The 26844-nt window shown below is 42.0% G+C and overlaps 1 long non-coding RNA gene across 1 annotated transcript; it reads left to right on the plus strand.

Annotated features, from left to right (window-relative positions):
* The first annotated feature begins 1052 nt into the window (after nt 1-1052).
* On the plus strand, nt 1053-5015 carry LOC145403026 (uncharacterized). The gene is made up of 2 exons (XR_013897921.1): nt 1053-2411; nt 4795-5015. It is a non-coding gene; the product is annotated as an uncharacterized LOC145403026 (long non-coding RNA).
* Nucleotides 5016-26844: the final 21829 nt, after the last annotated feature.

Raw genomic sequence — 26844 nt, forward strand, 5'->3', positions numbered from 1 at the left:
TGTCTGTCTGTGTGTAGAAGCAGAAGGCTTTGTTGATATTAACAAGAACCTCCTCCATTCTTTGCTGGAAGTTTCCCTGTTCTTTCAGTTCTTCTTTGAGCTTATCCAATGCTGCAAGGATCTTGCTTATCCTTGACATGAATAGTTCTATGCCGTCCTCTGTCGCACTAGGCTCCTCTTCTTGACTCTTCCTGGCCTCGGGCTCAGCGTTAGCCTCGTCTACCCGATGCAACACTTCCAAGGGAGGATGTTCCTTGGCAGCAGTGCGTGCCTCTTGTATGTCCACCATTGTTAATGTCCTCAAAATCTGGTACAGCTTGTGCTGCTGACAGTGTGGCTGCCTCAGCCTCCACTAGTGGTTGAATGGCCATCCTGTTGTTCATACATAAGTCAGGCGCAAGTAGTTGCCACGCGTGGTTCACCGTTGCAGGGGTTACCTTGTCCCAGACGACTGACATCACAATGGGTGCGTCGTCTGGGAAAACAGCGGTTTTGGGCCGCTCTTTGCCTCTGCCTCATGCATTGTGAGCATAACTCACGCATTCAAAGTTTTATGGTTATGATTTTAGTCACTCGTGTACTATGTGATTCGCGCACTGTGATCACACGTATTGTGCAAGCCCACTGTATTGTAGAGAAGACAGTGAATAGTTAAAGAATATTGCAGTGAAAAGACAAGAGTACAATATTAATAGAAGGGCAGCAATCAAGAAACTAATGCTAAAAGAGGAAGGAAAGACAGTGAAAATGAATGCTGAGGGAAGAGTAAAAAGGCATGGGGAAGAATATATAGATGAAGGAGGTATTGCTGACAAGGATGCTCTGTAAAAGTGGGATAGGATGGAGCAAACATATGATAGAAGGATGAGAATATACAGTATAAGGATAAACAGAGAGGGATATCTAAATAAGTCCTATGTTAATCAGGACACTATTAGGAAGAGGCAGGTCAGGAAAAGGAACCTGAGAACAATATGGTAATACACTGTGGAAGCTGTAACAACTTGGTAAGGAAGAAGAATGAAAAGTAAAGAAACATTATTGTACCCCCCCCCACAAAAAAAAAAAAAAAAAAAAAAAAAAAAAAAAGGACCACCTAAGGGAGGGGTAATCAAATGGCAGAGAAGGGAATGGCAAGTTTGTATGTAATATTTTAATGAATTGATGGAAAGGAAAATAAGTGCAGTTCATTAATGTGTGTGTGTTACTTTATTTTTCAGTGACTGAGTCTTTGCCTGTGTTGTACATGAAAACCCTTCTATTTAAGATTTAAGTAGAGTGATGACAGATTTCATATATACTGAATGGCATAGATGTATTGGTGAGAGCTTTTAATCAGATATATAGGTTCTAAGTACTGTATGTGCTTAATAATATACAAAGTAGATATGAGTGAACAAACAGAACTGTACAAAACATAATACTGTACATCCAGGAATTAAAAGAATGAACAACATGAATGTTTGAGTTGTTCATGAAGATTTTTTGTATAATTTTAAAATCCTGAACAACAGTTGGGTGATGCAGAGAAATATAAAGATATTTTGTATATGGTTGACTTAAATTGTGCAAAGTTTTGCTCCATATCTTTAATTAGGTTGTGAATGCAACTTTTGTAGGTGCTGGAGGTAAAACTGAATGTTGACAATTATCACTTCAGAATGTCAGACAAGAGAGTGACAGTTTAGCTGAGTTGTGTATTGACATTATTGCAAATATTTTTTATACAACCATGATTTAGTCTTTGTCATTCTCTAAAGCAGAGCAGTTTACAGTTTAAACTATAAATGCATATTATTTTTGTACAAGTCATTCCTATTGTCTGCTTGTCAGTGGTGCTGGAGCTGTGTGTTGCAGTTCACGGTCATTGATGTGAATGTGTGGCAACAAACCTTCCATTAGCACAGGAGTTGTACTCTTTGGTTTAAAAAAAAAAAAAAAAAAAAAAAAAAAAAAACATTGGGGCAATGGAACTGTAGTCTACATCATTTAAGCATTAAGTGATAACAATGAGAGCAAAATCTTCAGCTGTCTTGCATTCGAACTTTAGTGGGTTAGTGCACACTCTCCTCTGACCCAAGCATCCATCATTCAAGCTATATTGTGATAAACATACTGGTTACAGAATTATATATTATAGTGGATACTGGGACCATGCTGATGAAAATGGGATGCTGAAAAGGTGATAAAAGTATGGCTTATCTGTGCTAAGTGAGGGGTTGCAGCCTTATTTTTTTACTTTGAGTGCACCTTGTACAGTCTTACCACTTTAGTCAGTCTTCCTGTACTGTCAGACAAAAATACCACAGATAAAGCTTCGTACATACATACCCATACTAATACAGATAGTCAACTGAAATCAGAGTTCAGCTTTTCTGTGTTTCCAAATTACAGGTATCACAGTTACATTTGTTAACAGCTTAGCTGTAATAATACTATTCTCTGTTTTGCTCTTCCTCCTATCTCATGCATAGGATAAAAGATCAGATATGTCTTTTATTTTGTCATTATTAGAATATATCAGGTCCATTGTTTTGGAGTGATCATCATGTTATGGTGAAATGACAAAGACTGTCTGCTTCAGTAGTTAATGATTAGACATGAAGCTCTTCTTACGGTCACATTAAAATAATTTTCTTTGTGATATTCAATAGTCATGGTGTTCTGTAAAAATATAATTCATTGTATGTTTTTACACTATTAAATGCATGAATGTAAAAAATGCAGAAAGCAGATTTTTTAAAATTATATCCTTTTAACTTATTTTTATATTAATAATTTTATAGCATCAACCAAGGCCTGGCTGAGCAAATGATTCATCAGTATGAGAAACATGGTGGATTCAGTAGGTTCCCTTTGATAAATGTGCTTCCTCAAACATCTCCATTATATTTCATACTTCAGGCTTCCCCTGTTTTTCAGACTGTATTCAGCGCAACATTGCCTGCCAGCTGTAGGTCTAAGGGTTATCCATTTTACACCTTGAATCCAGTGATGAATTTTATTGGCTCATTATTGCTCCCTCTGGACAATTTTACTCTGCCAAAGGATAAAGGCCTGCAATGAAAGGGTTAATGAGGGCTATTATCTGTCCCCTCCAATTAAGAAAAAAGTCTTTTGTGAGCTGAGTAACACTGTCTGAGAGTATACTGGTGAGTACCGGTACAGTATATATATACAGGCAAGTCATGGTTAACGAGCAACAGCTTAACGAGAATTCACAAATACAAGGTCTTGAAATCTGCACCACCGCCTTTTTAATGAGCAGGTAAAATCCCCCCAAAGCCAACTTACGAGAATCAAGACAAGGGTATTTGTATTTCTGGTGTATTAACCCCTTATTCCTGCTTAAAATTGACTCACAGGTGTTGGTGGTTGGTGGAGGTTACTTGGCTGGTTGTTCACCCCATCCCTATTTCACCTATAATTTATGTTATTCTGTTTATACTACTTCAGGTGTATTAACCTCTTGTATTAATCCCTTATTCCAGCTTAAAATGATCAGAAAGTCAGTTTTGGTGGTTTAGGGGGAGGTTGCTCAGAGGCCTTGCTCCCTAACCCTATTTTGCCCATTAAGTTCTTTACTTCGCTTAACGAGAGTTCAGCTAACGAGCAGAATCCTTGCTCCCCATTAGCTCATAAGTTCAGGACCCACCTGTATATATATACTTACTTTATATATACGGTACATGTATAAAAGACATCACATTTTTGAAAGAATCAATACTATATGCCAGTCAGTCACTCAGCTTAACACTATCTCACGCCTCATTTTCCATAACATCTAGGTATGAGAAAGTTGTTTCAGTGTCAACTGTCCAAGAAATATAAGATTCACAAGGCTCCTGAAAAAGTTGTTCTTGTGGAGTAACTGGCTGGCTTTGCTGAAATTTAAAACTGGATCAAATGCATGTGACTTAAAGTACAGCATAATGTATTTCATCTTCCAATGTGTTTATACTTCACAAGGTTGACTAGCATTTAGTGACTGAACATTTCTGTTTTTTTGACTGCATCATCATACAGTACAGTTAGTGTACATTATGCAGTTTGTTCTGATACATTTTTAACTGGTGCAACATTACTCTGTACAGTGTGTTATAACAAACTGAAATTTAAATTCAGACATTAGTTTAAGGACTTTTTGGATGACTGTATTATCACTGAATTTTAAATTTCTGAGTGAACTGTGGAACACGCTATTACAAAACTTGATTATTTTTGTATAATTTTGTTTATGTTACAAAGCAGCAACTATGAATTATTATTATCCGAAATTTTTTGGATGTCAGGTTTATAGATTACAGGCATATCATCATCATCATCATCATCATCATCAGAACTGTCAAAATAAATAAAAAAAAAATAAATGCACCACACATTTAGCTTGCCTTAATACCCTAGACCCAGACTGTAACGAAGTAATGCATTATCATCTTTACTTAGATATCATCTTTCACTAGTTTGTTTTTTCCCACCACAAGACAGTTTTCTTTTACACTGGGAAAAATTCTTGCAGTAAAGAGGTTAGAAATGCTCTCCAATGAACTTTACACCTTTAGAGGTCTCCCCTTACCTAAATAAAATCATCAGGTGTTAACCTAAATAAAATCATCAGGTGTTAACAAGAACAAAAACAAAGATGTCATTGGGCTGAAGGGTTTAATTTCATTAATTGTACTTAATTCACAGATATAATCACCATGCTTTACTGTTCAGAAAATATGAACACTTTTGAACTTACAGTACCGTTATCAGTTTCTTGATATATATTACTCTGTCTGCAGTCCACAGTTCATCAATTATAGATGTAGTTTCAGCAACGCTTCTCTTATAATATGTAGATACATGTTTCAAAATATATGTTGTCCATTAGTATACGTTTTGTTTGTCATATACTGCACACTGCATCTCATCTGGACAACTGAGCACTTCATTTTTAGTAATTTTTTGTCTTGTAAATAGTGCACTGTGAATGTCTACCAAAGTTTGAATAAATCTTGAATCCATTATTATTCAGGAAGTAATTTAATCCTGAGAAGATTAGGCAATCTGTTTGAATGTGAAATACAAAATTTTAACAATACTTTAGTGAGTTGGTGATGGAAATGGTGTTGAAATGCTGTGGGAAATGGTGGCAAAAGTACAGTGATTCACTGCACTTTGTAAGATGAGAGTGAATAGGCATAAATCATCCATCCAGAAAGGGTAAAGAAGGAGTCCTTACTTGATGTCTCAGGAGTGCTCAGGCAAAATGTCATGCTTTTGGTTCATGGTGGAAGAGTTAAAGAAACAGAAACACTCTGACTTCTAGTTGCAAGAATTAATTAGTTTTCCTCGTCAATGACTTCCATATTAGTTACACATTTGTAAAGCATTATCATATCTCTTATTATTCTTTCCTCCACTGATGGCAAATCCAGTCTTCTTAGTCTCTCATTGTAACTTAAGTTTTTCATGCTTGGGACCCATTTTGTTACTACTCTGCAATTTCTAATGTGTATGTGTGTGCGTGTGTGTGAGTGTGAGAGAGAGAGAGAGAGAGAAAGAGAGATTGCCTAATTGTATTTACCTAATTGTGATATACAGGAAATGAGCTACGCTCATGGGGTCCCGTCTCCGTTTCTCAATGTCAAAAATAGCTTTAAACTCGTTTAAAGTTTTTAGACTGGATGATCTCTTTGTCCAGCTTATTCCACAGGTCTATACATCTATAAGGAAAACTATATTTCTTGATATCCTTCAAGCATCTTGGCTTCCTCAGTTTCATTCCGTGTCCTCTTGTTACTCTCTTATCCCATAAAAACAGATCTTCATTGTCATCTTCCATTCTTGGGGCACTTTCCCCTCTTCCAGAGAAAACACAATTAAACTGTGAATCTTATCTGCCAGTTGTTCTCTGCATTCCTTCAGTATCCAATTAGAGATTCCATCTGGTCCTGGGGCTTTCCTTACATCTTGAGTTTCTAGTAGTTCATACACTTCCTGTACTTCCACTTTTATATCTTTTATCACATTTCTAGTCACTAACTCCGCTTCGACAAACTCCTTTTCATTAGTGAAAACTGACTGGAAATGTTTGTTCATTATTTCTGCTTGCACTGCCGCATCCTTATAGACCTCTCCTACTTTCAGTTTGGTGATTCTTTCCTTTTGTTTCAGTTTGCCATTAACAAATCTATAAAACAGTTTGGGTTCATCCTTACCTTTGTCTATTATACCTTTTTCAAAATTCCTTTCTTCTTCTCTGCGTATTCATGTGTATTCATTTCTAGTTCTTTTATATTCTTCCTTTGTTCTGTTGTTACCTCTCTTTCTCTAATTGTTCCATGCCGTGTCTCTCTCTTTTTTTTGCTATCATACACCTTTTATTAAACCACTCTTTCTTCCTGTTTTCTTTCCCCTTTACTCTTGGCACAAATGTTTCCACTCCCAAATTATATAGGTCTAGAAAAATATCCCACTTCCTCTGTATCTCTGTTGTTTCTCTGAATTTTCTCCAATCTGCATTTTCAAAAAATTTTCTCAATCCTGTAAAGTTTGCTTTCCCAAAGTTGTACCTTCCCTGTCTATTAAGCTCGTCTCTTGGCTCCACGTTCCCTGTTATCATCTGGAACTCAATGACCACATGATCACTTTTTCCAATAGGACACAGATATTTCAAGGATTCTATTACATCGGGTTCTTTGGTAAACAGTAAGTCTAGTCTTGCTGGTGTGTCCTCTCCTTGAAACCTTGTCTCTTCTTTGACCCATTGCGTCATCACATTGTTCATAGCTATATTTAATAATATAGTGCCCCACAAATCCTTGCCGCCTCCCGAGTCCCATTCCTCCCAGTTCACCTCTTTACAATTGAAGTCACCCATTAAAATTATATTGTTGCTTTTCTCAATCAGTTTCTGTAAATAACATGCCATGTCTGACAGCATTTCCTGGTATTCATCATCACTCGATGCTCTTGTCTTAGGGGGAACATACACTACTGCCAAATCTCGCTTGTTATTCTCTCCAGTTTCTAATTTCATATTTATCACTTCAGCCCTGCCTTCTCGCATTTCCACGGTATCTACATTTATGTTGTTCTTCACTGCTATCATCACTCCTCCTCCTGTTTTTTCTTTTCTGTCTCTTCTCCACAGTTTGTATTTACCATCTCCCATATGAACATCAATATCTTCTCTAAACTTGGTCTCTACAAAGCACATAACGTCAGGTTCATGTATCCTCAAAATATCGTTGATTACTAACCGTGCCGATATTAAACCATCAACATTAGTATATGCCACCTTCCAATGATTTTTGGTGTTTTCTATACCCTCTTTTCTCCTTCTCTCTGCCGGCACCACTTCCTTAACTTCTGATCCATGACTCTCCAATAAAACGCTGTCTTCTCTTTCTCCGTTCTCTGTTCGTTTTTTACCTTTGCTTCCCAGACTAAGTCCTTTATTTTAGCTCTTTCTTCCTCATTTGCATCTCTCCTTATTCAAACATTTTTAAACCCTTCCTTGTCCGATAGCTTCCATGTTCTACTGATAATTTCGTTAACTGTTGCTTGGGACTTAAATTTTACCTTCAATGGCCTTGCCTCTCCTTCCTCGTACTTTCCCAACCTAAACATCTCTTCAATCTCTTCTTGAGCTTCGTTGTTTGCCTCCATGACTATTGATATTATTTCTTTAACTTTACTCAGTTCTTCTATTTCTCTGTCTGATCTTATTGTTATATGTTTTTCTTTAACTCCTGAAATTATTATACATTTTTTCTTATCTGCTACATCTCTAACTAAAGATTCTCTACTTCTCAACACCCTAACCACTTCCCTCTCCACTTTTTCCTTGCTTTGTTGGTCTATAATCTCTCAAATTTACATTTCCCTCTTCCTGAATTTTCTTCCACCCCTTATGTTGCTCTCTGATTTCTTTAATGTGCTCTTCCTGTATTCTTGATTTGGACTCATCTAGTTTGCTTTTCATCATGTCCCTTTCCTCTTCCAACCTCTTATTCTCCCTCTTAAGCTGTTTTATTTCATTCAAGGCTGATTCATTGTTCACTTTTAATTCAGTAACTTCCCTTTCTTGTTCGTCACCACGTGTACAGATTTTTTCCAGTGTACTCCTTAAACTTTTGATCTCGTTTTCTTGCTCTATGGTCCGTTCCTGTAACACTTTAATTACTGCCCATACCTTTTTTATCTCCTAGTCATTCCTCTCCGCTGTTTTCTCTACACCTGCTATTCTCGTCTAGTTCAACTTAATACTTCCTTTTCCCACATCTTCACAAAAGCCTTCAAATTCATTCTCACTGATCGTAAACAATGCACCGTCCGTTTCCTCCACGATTCAACCATATGGAGACAGTTTTCACTTTATCTTATCTCTTTTATGACCGAGACCGTGGTTTTTGTTTATTACTGTCCGACGGGACCACCACTCACGCACTCATTAACACAGTCACAATTAGGCTCAGCTTCCTTTCGTCGGTGATTCAGCCATTATTTCCCCACGATCCTGGAATAGGTCCGTCTCAGACGTCTCTGTCGGCGACCCGTGTGTGTGTGTGTGTGTGTGTGCGCGCGCGCGCGCGCTCTTACCTAACTGTATCTTAACAGGAATGAGTCACGCTCATACTGTCCTCTGTATTAAATCACTTATCATACATATCTTTAAATTTATGACTTGTTTTGGTACACACTGTCATTTGGTAATGCATTCCACTGATCAGTTGCCCTATTTGGGAAACTGAATTTCTTCACGTCTTTATCTCCTCTCTTTTTATGTAGTTTCTTGCAGTGTCCTCTTGCTAATGCTTATATACTCAGTTATGTCTATTTTCTCTTTCCCTGAGACATGTAAAGCATAATCATGTCTCCTCTTTCCCCTCTCCTGTAGTGTTGGTCGACTCAATTTTTCCTCTTTTTTCGTGACTTAGATCCTTAAGCTTGGTACTCATCTTGTAGTGGCCCTTTGTACTTTTTCAATCTTATCTATGTGTTTTTTGAGATGAGGATTCCAGATTACTGATGCATACTACAGGGTTGGTCTGATGAATGATGTTATTTTTCTTAGCATGTCTTCATTTATGGATGTGATTGCTGCTCTCATATCATCAAGCAGTGTAAACATTTTCTGAATCTTCTCACTGATGTGGTCAGCCTGAGAGAGTCTGTTACTGATAATCACTCCTAGGTCCTTTTCTCTCTTTCTGATATGTGTAGGGTTTGAACTTCCTAACTTATAACCCCAATCTGGTCCTTTTCCACCTTTACCAAACTACATGGCCCTTGTCCACACTAAATTCCATTTGCCATTGCTCCATTCATGAAGTTTATTTAATTCTTCTTGTAGCACTCTACAAGAGTCTGTTATTAATTCTCCTTTGTAAATATGGATTGGAGCAGATGGGGGATGTGGAAGGTGTGTGCAAGATATTCACAGAAGAAATCTTTGCAGCATGAGAGGTGGTGTGTGGGTTGAAGAGAAGATGAAAGGGGGTGCAGGGAATGGTAGGGTGGAATAAAGAGGTGAGAGAGGCTGTGGCACAAAAGAAGAAACCATATAGTTAGCGGATAAGAAACAGGGGCATGGAAGAAGTTGAGAGACGAAAGAGAGTTATATGTAGAGAGGAAGAGCGAGGTGAAAAGATTATTAAGTGAGAGTAAGAAGAGAGTGGATGAGGAATTTGGAAGGAATTTGTAAAGTGAAGGGAATGTAAGAAAATGTTCTGGAAAGAGGTAAAGAGTTAGACAGGGTGCCAAAGAAGTTAGCTGGGGAGTGGAAGATAAACATGGTAGATTACTAAAAGAGAAGGGAGAAAAAGTGAGCAGATGGAGAGAACACTTTAAAGAATTGTTGACCACAGAGAATGAAAGTGATGCAAGTGTAAGTGGCTCTAGAATGGCTGGGAGATGAAGGGATGTGAGAAGAGAGGAAGAAATCAGTAGGATGGAAGTTATGGAAGCAATGAAGAAGTTAAAATGGGAAAAGCCCCAGGAATTTATGGAGTGTGTGGTGAAATGCTGAAGCATGGGGGAGAGATAGTAGTGGAATGGATGTGGAAGATCTGCAGATTGGCCTGGGAGGAAGATAAGAGCTTCGGAGGATTGGAAGTCAGGTATTATTATTCCCCTGTACAAAGGAAAAGGGGAAAAAGAAGTATGTGGTAATCATAGGGGCATTTGTCTTCTTAGTGTAATAGGAAAAGTATATGATGGGATACTTACTGACACAGTTAGTGAAATAATAGCGGAATTAGTTGAAGAATAACAGGGAGGTTTTAGGAAAGGAAGAGGTTGTGTAGATCAGATATTCATTCTTAGATCTCTAGTGGAAAAGTTTCTAGAGAAGGGAAAGATGTGTGCGGCCTTCATGGCTTTGGAGAAAGCATATGACTGAGTGGAAAGCATTTGCTGGATTAGAATACTAGAGATGTTCTAAGAGAGGATTCTGTCTTATTTATATTATAAAGTATTAGGAAATTCTTCATCTTTTGGGTCGTTATCAAAAGCATGTTCTTCAACTAGTAATTTTTCATCTGGGGGGGGAAGGTAGGAGAGACAGGAACATCGTATTAACCACTTCGGTACGTAGGAGGACTACTGGGCCTTGAAAGCAGGCTGTGAAGCCTATGCCCAGAGTCGGTCACACACACACACAAAAAAAAAAAACTTCAGGCCGATGACATACGGTTTATTTTATTGCTGCTGTCTCCAGGCTATTTTATTCAGCTTAGGGATGACTTCCCTTTTTTTTTTTTTTTTTTTTTTTTTTTTTTTTTTTTTTATCCCATTCAGTACAAGCCCCAACAATCTAGGGAACACTGTTCCTGAAGGTCAAGCAGGGACGGGTGCATGAGACACGCACACACCATTATTTTTAATTTTCAAGAAATCCTTGAGTCAAGGTAAACTACCTGATATTTGGAAAAAAACAAATACTGTTCTCTTATTCAAGAAAGGAAATAGACAAAATCCACTCAACTACCGACCAGTATCACTGACCAGTGTTGTAAGCAAGGTATTAGAAAAGCTTATAAGAAAAGCTTGGGTAAATCATCTAGAAGAACACAGTATGATAACAGAAAGATAGTTTGGTTTCAGAAAAGGAAAATCATGTGTTACTAATCTGTTGAGCTACTATGACAGAGTAACAAACACAATACAGGAAAGGGAAGGATGGGTGGACAGTATCTATTTAGATTTCAAGAAAGCTTTTGACACAGTACCACACCAAAAGACTTTTATGGAAACTGTACCATCAAGGAGGAATTCGAGGCAAACTGTTTTGTTGGATGCAAGACTTTCTCATAAAAAGAGAAATGAGAACAGTACTAAGAGGAAACTACTCATCATGGAAAGAAGTGACTAGTGGAGTACCACAGGGTTCAGTGCTGGCACCAATCATGTTTTTAGTGTATATAAATGATATAAACAGTAACACTGGAAATGAGAGCTATCTGAATATGTTTGCAGATGATGCAAAAATACAAAGGTGAATTACTAACACAGACTCTTGTAAATAGCTACAAGAAGAATTAAATAAACTTCATGAATGGAGTAGTACATGGCAAATGGAATTCAATGTGGACAAGTGTCATTCAATGTGGACAAGTGTCATGTAATCAAGTTTGGTAAAAGTGGAAAAAGACCTGATTGGGATTATAAGTTAGGAAATAAAACCATATACACATCAGAAAGAGAGAAAGACCTAGGTGTGATCATCAATAACAGACACTCTCCGGCTGACCACATCAGCGAGAAGGTACGGAACATGTATACACTGCTTGCAAATATGAGAATAGCATTCACATACATAAATGAAGACATGCTAAGAAGGATAATAACATCATTCATTAGACCAGCCCTGGAATATGCATCAGTAGTATGGAGTCCTCATCTCAAAAAGCACATAGACAAGATTGAAAACGTTCAAAGGGCCGCTACAAGATGGATACCAAGCTTAAGGGACCTAAGCTACGAAGAAAGACTAAATAAACTGAATCTACCAACACTACAGGAGCGAAGGAAAAGAGGTGACATGATAATGCTATATAAGTGCATATCAGGGAAGGAGAAAACAGACATAAATGATTACTTAACATATGGAGAAGCATCAGCAAGAGGACACTGCAAAAAACTGCATAAGAAGAGAGGTGATAAAGACGTAAGGAAATTCAGTTTCCCAAACAGAGCAATTGATCAATGGAATGCACTACCGAATGAAATAGTGTGTGCCAAAACAATTCACAAATTTAAGGATATGTACGATAAATATGGTTTAAGACACGGGACAGTACGAGCTTGACTCATTCCTGTAAAGATACAATTAGGTAAGAACAATTAGGTAAGAACACACACACACACACACACACACACACACACACACACACACACACACACACACACACACACACACACACACACACACACACACAAATCGGCATCTTAGGGCATTGAAGGTATAGAAGTATTTACCATTATAAGCACAATAATGAACAAAGACATACAGTGACACATACATGGTACAAAGTTGTTACAGTAATTATCATTACATGTACTGAGATGGGTAAAGTGGTACATAGATACATACGTATGCAGAAAGAGGCACATAATGCACACATACATGAATACCAAGGGGAGACCACAGAGAGGCACGACAAGAGCCCAAGCAAGACAGGCATATGTCCACTACCACCATGCGCTCCTCTTCCCCTCAACGGAATCCACGGAAGGTACGTCACCCTGATGCATTATCCTCTACCTGGACAAGTGTTCACCAGGATCGGGGCAGGATCCGTATACCAACAGACTTCCCAAGTATGACCACGGCGAAGCCCACCGTGCTTGTCGGGGAAAGGATGCCCACCGTGCTCCTTTCACCTACTGCCCCCTGTAGGACCGCGATGACGTCCACCGTGCTCGTTGGGGAAAGGACGCCCACTGTGCTCCTTTCACCTACAGCCCCAAGCAGGACCGCCACGACGCCCCCTGTGCTTCCCTCACCTGCAGCCCCCACTGGGAACGCCCACCCCAACCATCTGGGAGAGAATGCTCACCGTGCTTCCCTCGTCTGCAGCCCCCACCGGGAGCAGGATCGCGGTGACACCCACCATGCTCGCCGGGGAGAGGATGCTCACCGTGCTCCTCTCACCTGCAGTCCCAGGGCCTAGTAGAACAGTGGTGGTGCCCACTGTGCCCGCTGGGGAGGGAACGCCCACCGTGCTTTCCTCGTCTGCTAGCCCTGCGGCAACCACCGAGGGTCACGCCCCTTGCTCGCCCCACTCCTCCAGAGGCCGAGTGGGATGCCCCACTCGCACTCCCCACACCCCAAGGGGCAGAGTCAGCTCCCCAGCAGAGTCACTGCTGGAAGGGCGCTGGAGCGGCCCTATATTGAGTCTGGGGGTAAACTCACTACAACCAGCGCCCCTACGTCACCAGTAGCTGTCGGATTCCCGGAGAAGGAGAAGCCGCAGGCAGCCCCTGTTGGACTCCCGATGAAGGTGAGACCGCAGCCCCCAGTCACCAAGGAACACCCCAGGACTCCCGTCCGAGCCCTCCCCAGACCAGCCAGCAAGCCGTCCTCCACCAAGGGTAGGTGCAAGGCAGCGTGCCTACTTGCCCTATTTGGTTCCAGCCCTGAGAGCCGCCGCACCTACGAAGGCCCCTCCAGCGAAAGCCCTCCCTCTACGCCGCCCAGCAGCCCTCACCTGATGAGTCGGCATACGATAGTGGTCCTGCGCCCCTTCAGATAGCGCACACTTGATGGGACCCCTCCCACGCCGGGGCGCCATCTGCAGTTACCCTATCAACCTTAGTCACAAACTCCAATCCCTTCATCTCCCATAGTGTGTGTAATCTATCACACTGTACTGTGCCCAGCTACTGTGCTCTTTATGGTAATAAACATGTAAGATTGGTTAGCCTGTGTTTCTGAGCACTGTTCCTCTAGTTGCATGCTCTGGACCCGGTCTTGGAATCAACCCAAATCAGACCCTCGTACTCTAAGAGCAAAAAGTTGAGCTCTGAGTACGTGGCATAACAATACATAAACTGTACGTTTATGTCTATATACTGTATATATATATATATATATATATATATATATATATATATATATATATATATATATATATATATATATATATATACTGTATATATATATATATTCATGCACATGTAGCCACAGACATACTGCATGTATTGGATAGGTACGCATGTATAAAGATATGGGTATGCGTACAGGCATGCATACAAATACATATGCTACAAGCATATATATATGATATATTCATATATACATAGACGGGGAGACATACATATACATAATTATACACCTTAAGCAGATACATATACTTAGTCACATACACAGGTAGGCCTATAGATAGAGACAAAAGAGGTATGATATAGCCTTCAGTAACTCCACTACCTCAGGCCTTAAAAAAGTTGAAGAAAACTGTCTGGTGATGGCTTGACTAAAATAAATAATACAAACCCCCCTCTTAATATATACGGATTGAAATGCCCACCCCGACAAAACACCACGAGAGGGATGTTGTAACGCCCACTCCAAGGGGAGACCATGGAGAGGTGCATGGGGCGCGCGTAAGGCCCAGGCAGGATGGGCCTATGTTCCCTACTACCTTGCGCCCCACTTCCTCTCAACGGACCCAACGAGAGATACACAGTGCTGGTGCACTACTCTCCAGTCAGACCAGCCCTCACCAGGTTCGAGGTGGGGCTTACACTACAGTCCCAGACAGCACCCAAGTGACAGCCACTAGCTGCACTAGGCAAGAGACAGTCACAGACCTCTCAACAGCTGCACCCCCCCTCCACAGAGCCCAGTGACGGCCACTAGCCGCACCGAGGAAGGGACGGTTGCCGTCCGCCCTTCGTCTGCAGTCACTCCTGGGAGTAGGACTTTGGTGACAGCCACTAGCCGCACTGGCAGGCAGGTGACGGCCACTAGCCGCGCCTCACCTGCAGTCCTTACAGGGGACAGGACCTTGGTGATGGCCACTAGCTGCACCAGCAAGCAGGTGACGGCCACTAGCCGCATCTCGCCTGCAATCCTCACAGGGAACAAGACCTCAGTGATGGCCACTAGCCACACCAGCAGGCAAGTGACGGCCACCAGCCGCACTCCACCTAACAGGGCCCTGGCAACAGCCACTAGCCGCACCAGCAGGCATGAGACGGCCACCAGCCGCTCCGTACCTGCCACCCTAGGGACCTCGGCGATGGCCACCAGCTGCGCCGGGGAGGGCACAGTCACCACCCACCCTTCACCCCCGTGTCTTTCCCTACGGAGGACGTCCCTTGCTTGGCACACCCCTCCAAAGGCCAAACGGGACACCCCTCCCTCTCTCCCCACAGAGGCAGCCCCCAGGAGGAGCTGCATCTGGAGGAGGTCTGGCAAGGCCCCATCGTGATCCCAGAGATCCGTTCAGTGCAGCTGGTGCCTGGACGAGACCATCCGCTGTCGGATTCCCAAAGGAAGGGATGCCGCAGGCAGCTCCTGACAGCGACGTGACCCGAAAGAGAACGCAGACCTCGGACTCCCAGGGGGGCCCCCAGGACCCCGGGACGTGACCTTCCCAGCCCCATTGGACGGTGACCTACTTCTCAGAGTGGTCACAGGCAAGTGTGCCTACTCTCCCCATTCGGTCCCAGACCAGAGGACCGAACTCCCCACCGAGGCCCCACTAAGGAAGGGGCCCTCTCCATGCCGCCCAGCAACCCACTCCAGACCATGCAGCCCCTGAAAGTAGTCCTGTGCCCCCTGAGGCACGCCTGACGGGACCCCTCCCACACCTGGCCGACACCTGTAGGCAGCCCAAGACTTCAGTAGCCCTGTTGGAATCCTCCTGTCCAGATAGTGACTTTTGAGCCTGTATAGTGTATTGTGCCCATATCGTATTCACATTGTGCTCAGTGTTGTATGAATCTAAGATAATATACGTGTAAGGTTGGCTGACCAGAGTTTTTATGCCGTTCCTCTTGTAGTGTATTCTAGTTCCGGTCTCGAAAGAGAACCCCGGCTCAGTAGCTAGTGTTCTTAGGACGAGAAGTCGACATAAAAACACCTAGCATAACACATATATGTGTGCACAGTATGTCTGCATATGTGCCTCTCTCTGCATACGTATGTACATAGGTGTGTATCTATGTACAACTTTGCTCATCTCAAAACATGTAATGATAATTATTGCACCAACTTTGCACCATGTATTTGTCATTGTATGTCTTTGTTCATTATTGTGTTTGTAATGATAATTACTTCCATACCTTCTAAGCCCTAAGGTAACGATTTTTTTTTTTCTTACGCACCCCTCCCTGCTTGGCCTTCAGGGAGTGTTCCCCAGAGTGTTGGGGCTTGTACTGAATGGTAAATAAAGAACTTAAATAATAAAAATAAAAAATCCTATTGAAAGACTAAACCCTCTGAATCCGATGACTTACTGTCCGATCGTATGAGGTTTAGGAAGGCTCTCGTATTGCACAGGTTGATGAGAATTATGCCCAACCCAACCAATTCAAAAGGTCTCCTAAAAGCTAGTTAAATCGCTTGGAAGTAGAAAAGCCTCTTCTAAGCTTAGTTAAATCGCTTAAAGTAGAAAAGCCTCTACTGAGCTTAGTTAAATCGCCTACAGAAGTAAAAAGAATAAAATATAAAAACAACAACATCGGTTTGAAAGGATCTCTACTGGTAAAGCAAACCTTAATTTTACTGACATTATTGCCGAAACATGTGATGAGGAAAATAAAGAAGTCGGACTTTTTATTACCTCGTTGCTGATTGCACTGTGTCAAGTCAAGAGGGATGAAGGCTAAGCACATCCTCAAAGGTGCTTCTAGAATTAACACGTTTGAATTAGAGACTTACGAAACTGTTAACACTTGTATACCTTGAAAAGAATAGGTCAGTGTGTCTATAACTGCAACTCTCTCTCTCTCTCTCTCTCTCTCTCTCTCTCTCTCTCTCCATATGATCGGAGAGACACAGCGAAAGTTAGATAGCCAGAGAAAGCCGACCGTTATAGCGCAGTGGTAGGAATGCTAATGGGAGGGGTAGAGGAAGATAAAGAACAACAGAGGAGGAGGAGGAACGAAGAGTGAGGAAGATGCGTAATAGGATGAATGGGTGCATGACAACTATGATGGTAACGAAAAGGAGGAGCAGCAGGAGGAGGAGGAGGAGCAGGAGGAGGAGGAGGAGCAGGAGGAGGAGGAAGAAGAGGAAGAAGGAAAAAACAGGACGAGAAGGAGGAGGAGGATGGAGGAAAAACAGGAGGAGGGGGAGGAGGAAGGAGGAGGAAAACAGGAGGAGAAGAAAGGAGGAGGAGGAGGAGGAGGAGGAAAAAGAAGAAAAAGAAAAAGTAAAGAAGAAGAAGAAGAAAAGGACAAGTTAGAAACGAAAGAGAAGCATGAAGGAATAAAAGATGAGATGGAGACGAGATGAAGGGAAAAGACGTACTGCAAACAAGGATGGTGGGAGGGAGGGAGGGAGAACAAGGTAAATGAAGGATAATGGCACGAAGAGAAGACTATAATTCCTGCAGAAAAGGAGATAAAATAGGAAAATTAAATAAACACACACACACACACACACACACACACACACACACACAGTGTCACCAGTTCCAGGTAAAGTAGACAGTAGGAGTCATATATTGAGGGGGACAGTAGGAGTCATATATTGTGGGGGACAGTAGGAGTTATATTGTGGGGGACAGCATAAGTCATATTGTGGGGGACAATAGGAGTTATATTGTTGAGGACAGTAGAATTCATATTGTGGGGGACAGTAGGGTTCATATTGTGGGGGACAGTAGGAGTCATATATTGTGGGGGACAGTAGGAGTCATATATTGTGGGGGACAGTAGGAGTCATATTGTGGGGGACAGTAGGAGTCATATATTGTGGGGGACAGTAGGAGTCATATATTGTGGGGGACAGTAGCAGTCATATATCGTGGGGGACAGTAGCAGTCATATATTGTGGGGGACAGTAGCAGTCATATATTGTGGGGGAAAGTAGGAGTCATATATTGTGGAGGACAGTAGGAGTCATATATTGTGGGGGACAGTAGGAGTCATATATCGTGGGGGACAGTAGCAGTCATATTGTGGGGGACAGTAGGAGTCATATTGTGGGGGACAGTAGGAGTTATATTGTCGGGGACAGTAGAAGTCATATTGTGGGGGACAGTAGGAGTCATATATTGTGGGGGACAGTAGGAGTCATATATTGTGGGGGACAGTAGGAGTCATATTGTGGGGGACAGTAGGAGTCATATATTGTGGGGGACAGTAGGAGTCATATATTGTGGGGGACAGTAGGAGTCATATATTGTGGGGGACAGTAGGAGTCATATATTGTGGAGGACAGTAGGAGTCATATATTGTGGAGGACAGTAGGAGTCATATATTGTGGAGGACAGTAGGAGTCATATATTGTGGGGGACAGTAGGAGTCATATATTGTGGGGGACAGTAGGAGTCATATATTGTGGGGGACAGTAGGAGTCATATATTGTGGAGGACAGTAGAAGTCATATATTGTGGAGGACAGTAGGAGTCATATATTGTGGAGGACAGTAGAAGTCATATATTGTGGAGGACAGTAGGAGTCATATATTGTGGGGGACAGTAGGAGTCATATATTGTGGGGGACAGTAGGAGTCATATATTGTGGGGGACAGTAGAAGTCATATTCTAGGGGCGGAGTAAGCTGCGCATCAACACTCTGAGACACTGTGGGAGTGATTAGGCTGGGCGCGGTTGGTGGTGGATCAAGAGGAGAGAAGTTTGCTCAGTGAGATGGTTGTTGTATGTCGGGGGGCAAAGTTTAAGCCATCGATCTCTCTTAAAAATCTGATGGGAAAGGACAGAAAAAAAAGTAGGACGGAACAGAGTCAGATGATGCTGGGTGGCAGGGTAGGCTGAGGGTAGTATGGCATGTTCGGATGGCTGTTGTGGGTTGAGAGGTATGGGCACGAAAGTTAAAGCTTTCTCCAAGACGAAGATGAAGATGACAAAGAAGAAGACCGGAAAGAAAAAGGCGAAGAAGACGACAAGCACAAAAACGAGTAAATATTCGGCACCCCCATGCCAACAGAAAAATACCAGTGACCAGTGCTTACAACTTATTAACACTTATTATAGTTCTAGGTAAAAGAAACATCCTTCTTTCCTCCTCTGCTTCAACTCACACCCACTCACCAGCTTCCCCACCAACTAACTCACACCCTCACCCTTTCTCCCATCTCATTCTTTACCCCCCTCCCTCTCCCCTTATTTCTCTCTCTCTCTCTCTCTCTCCATTGTTATCATGATACGGTTGCATGCTCATTTTTTTATTTTCACTTCCATTCTATTACTACCTTCAACCCTTCCTATGAAAGTTCCTTCAGGTTTTTGAGTCCTACAAGGTGCTACTTCTCTCTTATTTTTCCTGTACAACAAATTCCAGAGGGTTTGGAGGGTGGAGGAGAGAGCCTTCTGCTGTACTATCCTTGTCTCCAGTTTCTGTGGCTAGGTTTAAGTTTTAGCATTAGGGCCGGACCACCTCTCAGGGATATCTGTGTGATCGGTGTATCAATGTAACACACCCATCACGGCAGAACTGTGACGTTGATGTAACAAAGTATGAAAAGATTAGGCCTATGTCTGTCAATCATGTGTTATCAGTTGTCATAATCAATTACATATTTACTGTGTATGTGATATGATATGAAGGCTAAAAGCCCTTCAATGTCTAAGTTCTCATTAAGGAAGTGGGCAGTGACGACGGTAGTGCAGGCCGAGATGCATTTGAATCATTTTGAAAATTTGCTTCGAATCCACATGAATAATGGATAAACCAGTATCCATGACGTCACATCCACTGGCACCTCCCTCTCTATGATCACCCGTGGGAGAAGACCGGTAACCACTATATATAGCTCTCTCGATATCATTTGAGAAGAGAAGAGAACAGCCTTAAGCTTATATATTCTGGCACCTGACTGGTTGTCCTAGTGCATTCATTAGTAACGATGAATTAAAAAAAATATATTACAAGGGTTACAAGAACCATTTGGCGATACGACTGCTCAAATAAAATCTATAGTCGGTACGAAGGGCAATGGGATAAGATATAAAACCACTGAGGTACATTAATAAACTCCAAAAGAAAAAATAATCACGATGTTAATGCAAAGGGACTAAAAGGAAAGATGAACATGAAGTCAGAGCAAGAAACTGAATTAGTGTGAGAGGCGGTGGTGGTCAGTTGTAATCTGAGCGTTCAGGTGAAGGGAGAGAGCAGAAGAGGTTGTGACAGACAGACACAACGACAGGAAGAGGAGAGAGATGGAGAGAGCGAGAAAGGGAAAACAGACAAACAGACGGAAAGGCAGGCGCGCGCGCGCACACACACACGCGCGCGCGCACACACACACACGCACACACACACGCACACACACACACACACACACACACACACACACACACTCACAGAATGTGAATGGCCAGGTGTGGTAACTGTAATTAAAAATGGATAATCATTACTGCTCACACAACGCACCTTCCCATATACCTGCCATATACACCCTTACACACACACACACACACACACACACACACACACACACACACACACACACACACACACACACACATCTGGATACAGTAACTGAGGTGTGTGTGTGTGTGTGTGTGTGTGTGTGTGTGTGTGTGTGTGTGTGTGTGTGTGTGTGTGTGTGTGTGTGTGTGTGTGTGTGGCTGGCTGGCTTAACTCTCATATTTCCATCCCTCATCCTTTCATCTATGGCAGCTTTCAGTTCTACCGCCGTATTCATGAACTTTTTTACACTTAGGTTGTGCTCGAGAATGTGTTTACCCTTCACGCATACACTCTTTGCCACATTCATACACCTTTATTAAAACAGAGTATAGAGGTTTGTGTTATTTTTGTCTTTTTCACACAACCGCAAAACTTCTTAACAACTAAACTAAATTAACCGTTAAGTGTCTGGAACCATATTCATATAGTTTCTTAATTTTGTGTATTAACTGGTTTCTTAAGCATTTATTTGTGATTACTAGGCTAATCCCATACACATAAAGATTCTCGAGCTTCTTGAATTCAATATATGATTGTATATGCCATGTCTCCATGGTTGTTCAATCTGTACATGGATGGGGTAATAAAAGAGGTACAAGGTAGGGTAGTGGATGTTGGAGTGGCCCTGGTGAGAGAGGATAGTGTTTGGAAACTCCCTGTACTGTTGTTTGCAGATGATACCGTGTTGTTGAGTGAAGACGAAGGGGAGCTGCAAGGCTTGGTGGATGAGTTTGAGAGAGTGTGTAAGAAACGGAATCTAAAGGTGAATGTAGGGAAGAGTAAAGTGATGGTCTTTGAGAGAGGTGAAGTCAGTGAATGTACAGCGAGGTTGGATGGTGAGGAATTGGAAAATGTGAGTACGTTTAAGTACTTGGGTAGTGTGATGAGTAAGGATGGAGGTTTGGAGGGTGAAGTGCTTGAAAGGGTACAGCAGGGAAGAAAGGTTGCTGGTTCTTTGAAAGCAGTGATAAGAAACAGGGAAGTGAGCATGGAAGTGAAAAAGTTACTACATGACAGTATTGTGATACCAACTCTAACATACGGAAGTGAAGCTTGGACGTTGTTGGAAGGACACAAGTCAAGAGTGAGAGCCGTGGAAATGAGTTATTTAAGAGGAGCCTGTGGAGTCACATGGAGAGACAGGCTGACGAATGAGGATATAAAGGAGCGTTGTGGTGTGGATGTGGATGTAATAGGAAGCGTTATGAGGAACACACTGAGGTGGTTTGGCCATGTGGAGAGGATGGAGGGTGAAAGACTGACGAAGAGAGTGTATGTGAGTGAGGTGGAGGGGGAAAGAGGGAGGGGGAGGCCGAGGATGAGATGGAGAGATGGGGTGGAGAGGTATATGAGAGAGGGGGGTGTGAGTTGGGAGCAGGGGAGTGAAATGGCGGGGGACAGGGCGACTTGGAGGCGATTTGTTTGTGGCCACCCCAAACGGGATTGAGGCGTCTGGCAATAGATAGATAGAATAGATATGCATTTTACCTCCCACCATACAGCTACCAAACGCTTCACAACCACACTGAGTGAATGTTTATCAGGCAACACACTCATACACATTCTTCAGTTTGCGCTGAGTGTATTGTTTTATTCATACATTTATCTTCATACAGGTACCAAACTCTCCACGATCAAGGCAGGGCGAATACAGAGCGTTTGAGGTACCATGATTAAAACTTTCTTGTGCCTAAATTATATATGGTTTTGCTTTATTTTACTTCACCTATACAACTGGTTCCATATTCGTAAATAATTCATGTGGCTAAGCTGTGTATGTGATGACTTGTTTATATTGTTATCTTCAGTCATACAACCACCGAGTATACTTCACAACTAAACTAGAGTGACCAGTGAAATGTCGGGTGCAATGTTTAGAGACGTTCTTGCTCTGGCGTAGGAAAACATATGCTTGCTGAAGTGAATGTGAAGGCAGGCAATGTGATATGACAGAGACATGCTGATGGTAAATAGAAGGTGAATATGCGAGGAGTCCAGGAAAGTGAACGCTGACGATGCAAGAAAACTACTGACATGAATCTATGAAGTTTACATGAAGATACATACGACTTGAAAGTGGAGGGAATTGCTCTAATCTTGCAGGGAGTTAGCCCTTATGAAAGCAGGGCCTTACTTAAGTGCCTTATTCCTTTCTTTTTCTAATGTATCTACTTGGCAGTGGGCACGGGCTGCATAGCCATTTCCCTGATGTCCAGCAGTCCCCCTATATACACCTTCAAATGTCACTACTTCGTCACTAACACCTAGCGTCCATACTGAATACGTGCTAGGCCTGTCTCATATAGGACTGGTGTATTGGTATTAGCGGGTATATTTTTACGACACGTCGGTGGGTCTTATGGTAGATCAGGAAAGTCTGCTTTAACGAACTTAAAAGTCCTTAAACTGCTCCCTGCCCCAGCAAGTACATTCGAACCTGAATCCATTATTTTATACATGCCACCTATCTACCGCTCCGGCCACCCCTTCGCCTACCGTCAGACAATTTTATTCAGCTCAAGAAGGCTCTTGCTCCAGATACAGGTGTGTTCTTAGGGAATCTCAACTTCATGAGGAATAAAATCACCAAGGATGAACTTCATCTTGAATTTCTGGCAAAGTTTCGACATAAATTTTATGCCAACTTCAGAGGTTAAAGCCTAAGAGAAAGAATAATTGCACAGGTAAAAGCAAGAAAAATGATTGTAAATTACAAATAATAAAATATAAATACACAAATAAAACAGCTACTCTTAATAGCAGTGATGTAGCAGTCCCTTTATATTAAGCATAGGGAGCGCATGGAGCTTTTAATTTTGTGATGAAATACACAATTATCAATTTCAGCTGCAGTGAATGGGTACATGTATGAACTGATTCGCAGTTTTAAACTCGTGTTGTATTATGCAGGATGTCCTAAGACGAAATGTTCACCTGCACATGGCAAATATAAATATATCTGATTATAGTTAATTACAATTCAATGGCGACATCGGTGAACTTGCATGAAACATATATTCCAATATTTTGGTACAATACGAAGTATAGCTTTGTGCACTCTGAAACGAAACATCTCCCTCGGTAGTAATGTCTGACTTAGGCTACTGTCACGTGACTTAAGCAGAGAAGTGTCACACAAGGGCACACCGGTTTGTAACTACTGCATTATTGTCAATTGTCCAGTACAAATGACGACTGTTCAGCAAAATTCATCACGAACGCCAAGGTCTGCCAGCTTCTCATTCTACCAGCTCCCATGTGAACACATATTGTTAAATCACTGCAAGTTTTCCACGGTGTCATTCATATATTTCATATTTTGACCATACTGTTTTCTGCTTTATGTTACACTCGCAATATACTCTCACAAAAAGAAAATCACAGATTATACTAATGTACCTATATATGATACAGAAACTCATGACAATATAGGAAGCATGAATATGATATCATATTGTACAAATGTTATTTTGTCAATACTGGACCCATCTAAATGTATCAGTGACTGAGTGCATAAACAGGACACATTCATGCAGAAAGATAACACCATAAACAAACCAGAGAACAGAAGCTAGTACGCATTATGAACCTAAAGCCATCGTTCAGAGGTTCAGAAATGGCGGCGGGTGGGGGGGGGGGGAAGACAGGGTCTTGTTTGGTAAAAAGTTTCATGTTCGAAGTTGTTCATCGGAAACGTTACTTCATGCCTGACGAGTGACAATGCTAAGGACGACTGGATGCAGGAGAATCGCAGTTATCTATCCCCACCTCGAGGGTGTCCAGAGTGTCCCAGAGCACCAGATAAAATTTTCTCTCACCTGTATCAACATTACGGTACCGGTACGTCACGTAACTGATCTACGTCAGGTCGACCCCTAAGATAACCTCCTATGCCTACGTCATTAAATTTAAGGTATGGATTCCGAACAACAACTACATCATCAACAACCCCAGGATTGTGAGGTACAGCTAAACAAACAGTGCCAAATCATCTCATGAACCAGTTATCATAGCCAGATGGCATGTAAAAGATGTTTTGACTCAACAATACAAAGTGCAATGTCAATGGCAAGCACAGACTGTGGCCCAACCAGAGAACTGTCTGTTTCAGCGATGGGCCACTGGTAAAATAGATTTGGTGTAATTGTAATGGAAGCAAACGGCCTAGCTCTACTGTGATGTCACTCTTCGGCTCCACTTTCTTCATGTCTGGACACCAGTGGTAGACGCAAAATACTGATTTCTTATGATTCTGACCTTTGCCATTTTCTCTGTAATGTGCTCAGATTGAGCATGTGCACACTGTTGTCTTGTTTGTAATATATCATCATTAAACAAGTGTTTACATGAGCACTTCATGTGTGTTATTTCCCATACCAAATATCTGCTTATCCTTTAAGACTGTATGTAGTGACAGGAAGACTCAACAATGCCATGTTTGACTGTTCTGAGGGAGCCATGCAAGTCCTTTCATGGTCGGGACAGCTCTAGTATACTATTCCAGCTCGTGAAGGGCAATTAAAGTCAGCTGAGAGTGAGGTATGGGAGATTGAGAGTGTAAGATACTAACAGTGTCAATGAATCAAGTGCAAGTCAGCGAGATGCACTGTTACGGATGCACCGCTAGTACTGAATGGTAGCAATTCGCGTTGTGATTCATAATTGATACTTACTAGTTATGGTCTGGACGAAGCCTGATGCCTTTGACAGTGTACTTTAAACATACAAGATTAACTAGCGGAACCATAATGCTATATCCTTCTAGCATACAAAATCAATCAGCGGGATCGCAGGCTTTGGACCAGTGGCCCAAGCAAGAATAACAGAGCACGCCCACAATGAAAAGGTGCGAGAGGTTGGTGGAAAATGCTGGAATATAATGATAAAATTCTGCAGACATACAACTAAAAATGAAAATACACACACACACACACACACACACACACACACACACACACACACACACACACACACACACAAGTTCCTGCGTTTACACATGCACGCAAGCACCTACATGCACGCACGCACACAAACACACATACTCTAACGCACGTGCACATACACACGTGGACTATTTATACAGTATGTCTGCGCACAGGCTTGAATTGTGTGAATCACTTTATGGCAGTTTATGGGATGTTGCGCCGCGCCCAGGTACTGTATATTCATTGGGCAAAAGCGTCACGGTTGGTTACAGTGGAGACACTGGCTCTACAAAAGAGGATGAATCACTTATCAGAAAAAAGAACACTTGTTATTTCGTGTGTCAACAATTTTCTTCAACCGGAACATGCACTTTCTCGTTATATTATTTAATGACAAAAAGAGTCACTGCAATCCATATCACTCTTTGGTTCCAGCCTGTGTGACCTCTGAATATTTAATGTGTGGCTGCACAACAGCAAGTTGCATAAAGGCAAAGAATGAAACTGTGTACTGAAAACGTCTGTTTATTTCTAACATGACATCACATTAAATAAACGGTAGTATATTTTCTTTCACATTAATAAGGGGAAGCTTCCCATTCGTACTTCTACAGCATACCGTTCTCCCTCCAAGGAGAAGGTCTGGTCCTGCACTTGATTCGGTTTGTCTGCTATACTCGTACATACGACAACAGTAAGCATAAACTTGGGAAATATTAACTTGTATGAGGAGTGCATGACGAGAAACTGAGAACACTTACAGACACTTAACTGTTACCAAACTGTCCATCTTAACTACTGTACTCATTACTATTACTAAAATTACTAACCTGTCAAAAATACTCAATCTTGCGCAAAATTCCGTTCGCTAACGTCGTTGTTCCAGTGTATCTTCAAACTTCCCTCATGACTCTGCCAGATTTATTCAGATTTCACAGCCAACACACACACACACACACACACACACACACACACACACACACACACACACACACACGACACTTATTTTATCCAGATGTGTGTCTGTGTACGGGTGAGACACTGGCGGGTATACGGGAGCCCATTTTTAATTAGCTACATCTACCACACCCGGCCGTTCCCCCCTTCCCCCTTTCTCTCTCTCTCTCTCTCTCTCTCTCTCTCTCTCTCTCTCTCTCTCTCTCTCTCTCTCATACTGAGCCTCCGATTACTGTTTCTCTGTCTGTCTCTCTATAAAGCAAGCCAGTGAGATACACATACAACCGAGAAAAACAAAAGGAAACTCCAGGCTTATATTTCCCGGCCTACAAATAGGAAATATGCCAACAGTCCGGGT

Source organism: Coenobita brevimanus, chromosome 60 (genome assembly GCF_032717465.1).
Source record: "Coenobita brevimanus isolate Jiangsu-jjx chromosome 60, ASM3271746v2, whole genome shotgun sequence".
NCBI lineage: Eukaryota > Metazoa > Arthropoda > Malacostraca > Decapoda > Coenobitidae > Coenobita > Coenobita brevimanus.